Raw genomic sequence first — 8,044 nt, 5'->3', positions numbered from 1 at the left:
GATGAACTTGGTTCATCCCTTGATTTTGTAAAAGCTATGATATATATTGTTTTGATAAAGATCTCGGATATCATTCATTAAAACCTTTATTACTTATATCATTCACTGAGTATCCAAGCTCACCCTCTCTATACATATGTAGGTGATGAGCAAGAAGGCGGTGACGCCTAGGTGATTATTTGCGAGATGTTTTTGGATTCATATTTGTAGCATCTTGAAGATTATGCTTCTTGGCCTGGTGGTTTATTTCTTTTGTATATGTCGGCTCGAGAAGCCTTTTGATCAAGATGTATTATGTACCTATTTTATCTGTACTCAAGTTGTAAGACCATGATAAGATGTATGTTATTTCATTTAATCTATGCACAGCTCTTATGGACTAATTAGTTTTAAATTTATTGCTACCGCACTTGTAAGCCCCATATGTATACTCTGATTGTGTGTGATCTTGTAAGTTGGCCTTTGGTAATCTCGGATTACTGGCCATCATGACACCATCCTACTAGGGGCAGATTGGGGTCGTGACAGCTTTCCAACTACACACGGACTTGCATGCTGCTGGTAAGTAATTTTTAATTTATTTAAATTATAAATTATGTGTTCCTTGTCTCACTTTTATTATTATTTATATTTGAACGTAGGTTATTTTTTAAATCCCATATTCCAATATGGGGAGCACCTTTCTAATCATCGAGAAGTGATGAGTAGAGTTAGAAATGTGATTTCGAGACTTCTACCAGATTTAAACGAGCAAATACGGGTGATAAACCAAGTTAGTCATTATTTAATATTAGTTAAATTGATAACTTATTATTTGACTTGTGAATTGTGTTTGTAAAACTTCTATTTGCCTTTTGTTCATTGCAAATCTCTTTATTTTATAATAAAGAAGATTCTTTTGGTGCTGTGTTAGCACAAAGAGCAGTGAAAGGAACAAATCCTGGTAATTATTATATATTCAATGAACTATTAACTATTTTAATTACATATTATTGTTACATTGTCAACACTTTTATATCAAATTATAATATAATCACTAATATATGATTGATTTGTATATAGCTAAATGGTGGATCCATTATGGTACATCAGCTCCGGCACTCCAAAAAGTGGTTGTGAGAGTATTGAGCCAAACCAGGTCTTCTTCTAATTGTGAGCGCAATTGGAGTACATTTAGCCTGATACATACAAAGACAAGGAATCGGTTGAAGTATAAAAAATTAAATAAACTTGTTTATGTGTATTACAATATGAGGCTAAAGATCAGACATGCAACACGAAAAAGCCAAGATGATAGAGAGGAATCTTTTAACCCCATCAATCTTGACTATATATTTGAAGAAGATGATCTATTAACTCCATGGCTTCAAGAGAGAGAACATGCAGTCTTGGATGATGAAGATAACTCAGGTTGGTTGATTGTTGATGATGATGATGATGATGATGAGGGAGATCATGCAACTAGTAGCCAAGTACCTCAACACCATCAAAGAGCAAGGTCTGCTGGAAGTGGCTCTAGTGAGGGTCGCGGTTTGAGTCCACCTAGTGGTAGTGGAGATGACAGTGATGGAAGTCGTCCTCCAACAGGTGGTGGTAGTGGTGGACAATGGGAGTCTGCAGGTTCTGCACATGGTTGTAGACGCAGTATTCATTATATTGATCATGATTGGAACAAGGATTCTACACAGCAACGACGACATTCTATTTCTACTCCTAATGTAGAAGCATCAATTGGGCGTTCACGATATATTGATGATATTTATGGTCATCGTGACCTTAGAAATCAATTTGGACATCTCAGAGTTAGACAAGAAGATGGAAGGGGAACTCAACATTGGCAACCAATAAGCCAAGTACCATATCCTTATTACCTTCCTCCAAGTCAACCATCACCACACATCTATCAACCACCTTATATGGAAAATTGGAACTACTCTCAACAACCTCATCAATATCCATATATAGAGGGTTTCAATTATGGTACAGGGGGGCTTGCAATGACACAACAACAATCAAGTAGTAGTGGCAGCAACAACACTACTTGTGATCAATGCACTTTCAATAACTACTACCAGGAATATCAATATGGAGAAATAGGCCAACCAATTCATAGTGATGATCAAAGTGATGTGAGATATGGAGATTCTTCTGTACCACCACGTAATTCTTTTTATTACTAAGTTTTAGAGTTGTTGATTTGTAGTAGATTGTTTGTATGCGATTATGACTGAAGCGAATGAGTTATTTTCATGTCCCTCTTTCTCTTATTAATTTGTTGTGCATGTGGAAGTATTTTATTGTTGAAAATAAGTAAAAAAATATTTCCATATCAATTTTATATTAAAATTTTAACATATATGCCAAATAAAAGGTTGAGACTAAAATAAATACACATCATTTAGTTGAAAATGAGTCAAAAAAGTGCCTCTACATATCAAAATTTTGATTAAAATGTGATAAATTAAGGCTAAAAGAGTCAAAAAATGCATAAAATTGAGTTTAAGATGGATTGCTAATGATTTTTGAAATTTCACAGCCGCGACGCCCAATACCCGATACGTACCGGTCGATACTACCGATACCGATACTCCGCGATCGATACCGTTACGTTACCCGATACTGCGATCTCTCATGTATGATGGAAGTCATTTATGGACAGGGTGATGGTTACACTAATTCGAAAGGTCAAACCAAAGATATCATCATCTCAGTGCTTGTTAATCCTATCTCCTTGTAATGATTTTCTTTATGCATCGAAATAAGACTAAAAATAAGTAAGGCATTTCATCTAATAATAGTCAAATTTCGTTTTCAAATGTGAGTCTAATCATCAATTGTTGAATGCTGGCAATACTTTTCATAGAATAGGAATTTGTAATTTAATCTATGTAGTATGTTTGGATCATGAGTACATTACAGTTCATGTTAACATGGTGGAGAATCTTACTTGCATGCTAGGTGAAAAGTAAAAAAAAAAAAAAAAAAAGCAATTTGTTTTTATAATTATACTTGTTATTTATTTATTTAATATGATGAAATCAAGAATAAATAAGGAGAAATAGTGAATGTTGTTCTATAATTAATCATAATATCACAGCTAGAAATTGAGGTTTTAGAGGCATTTAAAAAACACCGCTATAGGACTTAAAAACGCCGTCAAATCTTTTTGTGACGTTTAGCATCAAACGCCGAAGATGCGGCCGCGCTATAACTCTATGGCGCTTTAGAAACGTTGCTATATGACAATAGGCGGTGTTTTTAACGTTCTACTAAAGGTAACATGACGTCACCATGCTATTTACCGACGTTTCAAAACGCCGTCATATCTCTGATGCTATTTAATGACATTTTAGAAACGCCGTGATAGCCCTCTTTTTTTTCTTTTTTTTTTAATTGTGCTAATTTTATGTTATTGAACTAAAAAAAATACCTATAATAAAACTGAAAAATAACACTAATATGAAATAATAACTCCCATTCACATAGTAAAATCTTATCAAATGATAGTCCACAATCATTGTGCAAAAAAAAAAAAAAAAAAAAAAACATTCACACACATCATTTGAATAACATTAAGGAGTCACCAAGATTGGATGCCCCTCTATTTGAGCCAAAATAGGAATCTGAGTTCACCAAAATATGTATACCTATGAAATACAAGCAAAAAACACAATTAAACACCTGTTTTAACAAGATTTTAGCTTTCAAAAAGTAAATTTTAACAAGAGAAATCTTACATGTGAATTGCATGTTTGTGGCCAAGGATGGATAGCACTGCAACAAAATAAAATTTATAAGTGGATAACAGTGAAGAAGAGCCACATGCAAGAAATCGTCAATGTGAATTTCCAATGATACGTACCAAGACCAATAAGAGATAGGAGAAGCATCAATACAGCAACAGTGATCAATGCCGATCGCCTGCAATTAAGGTTTTTTGCCAGTCAACATTGTGAGGTTAATACAAAATCTAAATTTGATGATAATACCAAGGTTGTGAACTCATACACTGTATTGAAGACTTTATATTTTTTTAGAATTTTCACTTGTTTTCTGGCTCATTGTATCTGCTGTAGTATATAAAGCTGCATTCAACTTGTCGATTTCATTTTTGTCATTTGAAGGAAGAAAAACCTAGACCATATTAATGGTTTTCGCAAGTAATAGATACTCTGTGACATTTCTTAGTGTCTGCACAGTGTAGTCTGACTGGTTCACAACAAACTTCAGAGTATGCATCGTTTCACCATGGAATTCACCCTGTCCAACAGAAAGAAGTATACATCCAATCCAGGATGATGAAAGAGCAGGTTTGTTAGGAAAAGATCAAAAAGATAAGATGGAAAATAATCACAGGATAGAAGTTAAAAAAAAATTCTATTTGACGAATGGAACACCAAGGAACAAAGGCACAGGAAATAAGCAACAAAAGTTCGGCAAAAGAAAATAACAATTAAACTCCCAATTAGTGTGCAAATTCAAATTTTGATGGACATGGTAAGTTACAGTTTTATTAGTCCAGAGTTCCCAGTAGACTATCAGCAAATATATGTACAACATCTTATATTAGAATGTATGCTCACCAGGCAAATTTTGAAATCTATGGAGTGGAAAATCATAGAAAAACCGTCTTGTCAACATATTTTCCAGCGATGGTTCTGGTTGGTACCAGTCCAGCTGCCAAAGCAGTACCGAATAAAGCATGCAATCTCACAAAGTAATACTTTGCCATAAAGATCTTCATTTTGTCCTATAAGAATGAAGTCGTAATACCACAATAGAGAACTAATCCATTTCAGCTATAAAAAGAGTAACTAGGGTTTATAACCATCCAATCTATAATTCTACAGTAAAAATTGAAGCTTAAAATGTTACTACTCACCTTGTGGTTCTACTCAACATGTTGACGACTAGTTTTCCAACGGGCAAGGTTAGGGCACAGAGAAACTGAAACAAAGCTATGATTAGATTTAGAATCGTGGGGCGGGTAAGTATGATGCACTCTAAATGGCACTAAAGATCATGTGGCACAGTTAGTCGAATGATAATTTTGTATATCAAAACAAAGCATAACAAGAAGGATAGCCCAAACATAGAAGAATGAAAACTTGCTGGGAGCCTTACTTGCCAAATATATTTACAACTAACTCTTTCTTAGTCTTATCTGCTCCAGTATCAAAATCATAAATGTCGTTGCTGCCCATTTTACACACAAAACAAAGGAGTGAAAGATAGTTCTACTATGAAGATGTTTACAGTTGTCTTGCGCATTTTTGAGTCATATTAAACTGAATTCCATAAACCATCAAGGCGTCTTAGTATCACACCTTAAATTTAGACAAGTGATTATAAGAACTGAGGAAGCCAATAACACAACAATGTCTAGCAGAGTATAGGTCGGCCTCCAAATAAGCAGCTGCACTTCCAACCTATTTTTGTAGAAGCCGAATTCTAGAAATTTCAAATCGACTGAGCTATTTGGAAAAAAATAACCCAATAACAGAAAATACTGAATTTAAAAAAGAAAAAGAAAACTAGTTAATCAAAATTTTAATTGATGACTTTGAAGAATTCTCAAAAGATCAAAGAGTTAAAAAACAACTCACAGTGAGAAGAACCAAGGCAACAGAGTAAATTGGTAATTTGATTGCTCTCCGTATCAAGATTGCTTTAGAAATGTCCTCTTCCTTTTCCTCTTCATAAGTAGAATTCTTGGAGGAAATGTACGAACATCTATGCTGCCAATTGAGTCATCTTGTAGAAGTCCTATTGAGATATCAGAACACATAATAACAACCATAATAATAGCAGAACACATGCTCATTGGAAGATGTGACTTAATTTGTTCCAATGCCAGCACACTATAGTAGTCATTGGTTCCAAATCATCAAGGACTTTAAAAAATTAATAACAATCCACAAGGAGGAAATGAATTCACAGTACCTAAGTCCAATCATTTGAAAAGAATAAAATCTACAAATTTTACCTGTTTTGTCACAAAATACAAGGTCAATAGAGGAGCTTTATCTAGATATGTCAACCCATGCTTCCTCTTGTCCAGTATCTAGATTTGACAAAACAGTATATCCCCGTGATATAAAAAATATTGGACAAGGAACTCACAAATCACAAATGCATCAAAATAAAAAATAATTTACTATTTTTGGTAAAGGGAAGAACAAACAGTCATCATGCAATACAAAATCAAAGTTCCACCATTGCTTTTCTTAACTACAACCTCTTCAAGAGTTCACTGATTGCTGAGATATCGTCATTGTCCTCCTCAAGTTCTCGCCCATTGAGGCTTAAAAACAAGGAAGAGAAGAGAACAAAAAATTTTCAGCATATTTAAAACAATGAAGAAGCAATTTTGACACACATTACATGTGCCAGTGCTATAACAAGATAGCAGTAAAGCATAAGATTAAGAAACAACGGGAAAAGAGAATCTAGAAAGAAAAGGAAAGAAGAGCAGAGACAAGCAACTGTAATATCTCGAAGTTTGAAAATTATCAATACAAAAGACAAAAGATTCAAAAATTATTTATTGTTTAAAAAGTTTGAAGATTATCAGCACAGAAAAGTTTCAAAATTCCATATCTCCAGATAAGAGGAGGTTCCATTTGTTCGACAAATAACAGATGCAAATTAGCCTTAAACGTTATTAACTTGTGCCTCTGAAATGCATTAAGCCACTGCTAACATATCAAATCGCAAACAAAGGGACTAAAATGTAATCAAAACAACATTTAAACAATAGAGATATTTAAGCACAACAAAAAGTAGAGTTGCAATAGAAATGATGATATGACACACAATCTGACCTCACATCCAATGCAATAAAAAGCTGATTCAGATCATCCAACATGTTTCTAGTTTCAGGCAAAAGATTTCCATCATCATCACAAGTGTTGTTTGGAAAGGAATCTATTGCAGCAGATAATAATTGAAAATATTTTTCCATCACGACCATAATCCAAACCCTAGGAGGAGATTCAAGATTGTAAACCCTAGGAGAAGAATCAATGGAATGAAGATCTTGAGAGATAGAGAGAGAACTTCGACATCGAAATTGAGATTGTAGACAGTAGTGCTCACCTTAGTAGGCGATGCAGATGGTGTGGTGGTGGTGGTGGTGGAGCTTCAAAATAGAGAGAGAGAGAGAGAGAGAGAGAGAGAGAGAGAGAGAGAGAACTTCAAAATCGAAATCATCGAGCTGAAGAAGGTTGAATCGTATCTTCCAAATCGATATTGAAATCGATTCTGCTGTACGAAATCTATTTTGCTCTACGAAATCGAAATCACTCTGAGATTGGATCACCGAACTTCGAAATCGAAATCACTTTAAGGGTTTAGAGAGACCGAGCAAGCGAGATTCATACACTTGTGTTTCTCAGATTTGAGTGAGTGAAACTGAGAAGAAGGGTTTCTTAGATTTAGAATGAGGGTTTGAAGAGAGAGAGAGACAAAGCGCGTGAGAGTGGGATACATTTGAAGGCGTTTTTAAACGTTAAACGGTACCGTTTTATTAAATTAAAACATCATTGAATATTAAAAAATGTGGCGTTCAAAAAAACGCCGTTAAAAAAGCATCGTTAAATCACATATTTCCTGTAGTGTATAAAATATTTTAGCCAATTATGATCCAGATATAGTGAAATTTTTTTGAGCCGAAACAAACAGTATATTATCAGAAAACCAAGTGAAGCTATTTTTTATAAATAGTTATCTTCTTTCTATCTTCAATGGAGTCCTATCATTTTGGCAATCTTTATATATAGAAGTAGAAAACTTATTTGATGGAAATTCAAAGGTGAACCTATTTTTTTTTTTTTTTTGGTGAATTGTACTAACGGTCCCTATAGTTTGGGACTTGTATCATTTTGGTTCATGACTTTTCAATTGTGACACATTTGATCCTAAATTTTGAATCTTGTTCCAAATAAGAACAATTGAAGATACTATTGGTTTTTTTAAGGGAAAATCGTCAATTTAATAAAATATAAACTAATTTGACAAAAATAATTGTCAGAAAATATTTTTA

At 33.9% G+C, this 8,044-nt stretch overlaps 1 long non-coding RNA gene across 25 annotated transcripts; it reads right to left on the bottom strand.

Moving 5' to 3' along the window:
* Nucleotides 1-3,455: 3,455 nt before the first annotated feature.
* On the bottom strand, nucleotides 3,456-7,726 carry LOC145813424 (uncharacterized). 25 transcript variants are annotated; one of them, XR_014356481.1, is made up of 9 exons: nucleotides 5,607-7,092; nucleotides 5,328-5,429; nucleotides 5,125-5,196; nucleotides 4,883-4,947; nucleotides 4,584-4,750; nucleotides 4,009-4,260; nucleotides 3,863-3,921; nucleotides 3,738-3,774; nucleotides 3,456-3,647 (listed from the first exon to the last, which is right to left on the bottom strand). It is a non-coding gene; the product is annotated as an uncharacterized LOC145813424 (long non-coding RNA). The 25 variants fall into 25 exon arrangements; XR_014356483.1 differs by adding an exon at nucleotides 7,099-7,723 and having other exon boundaries at nucleotides 4,584-5,509; nucleotides 5,607-6,064; nucleotides 6,239-6,304; XR_014356477.1 differs by having other exon boundaries at nucleotides 5,125-5,509.
* Nucleotides 7,727-8,044: the final 318 nt, after the last annotated feature.

This window comes from Camellia sinensis, chromosome 15, assembly GCF_055761805.1.
Source record: "Camellia sinensis isolate YWXY chromosome 15, ASM5576180v1, whole genome shotgun sequence".
Taxonomy (NCBI): Eukaryota; Viridiplantae; Streptophyta; class Magnoliopsida; order Ericales; family Theaceae; genus Camellia; species Camellia sinensis.
The sequence above is the reverse complement of the archived record's forward strand: the minus strand, read 5'-3'. Positions and strand labels throughout refer to the sequence as shown.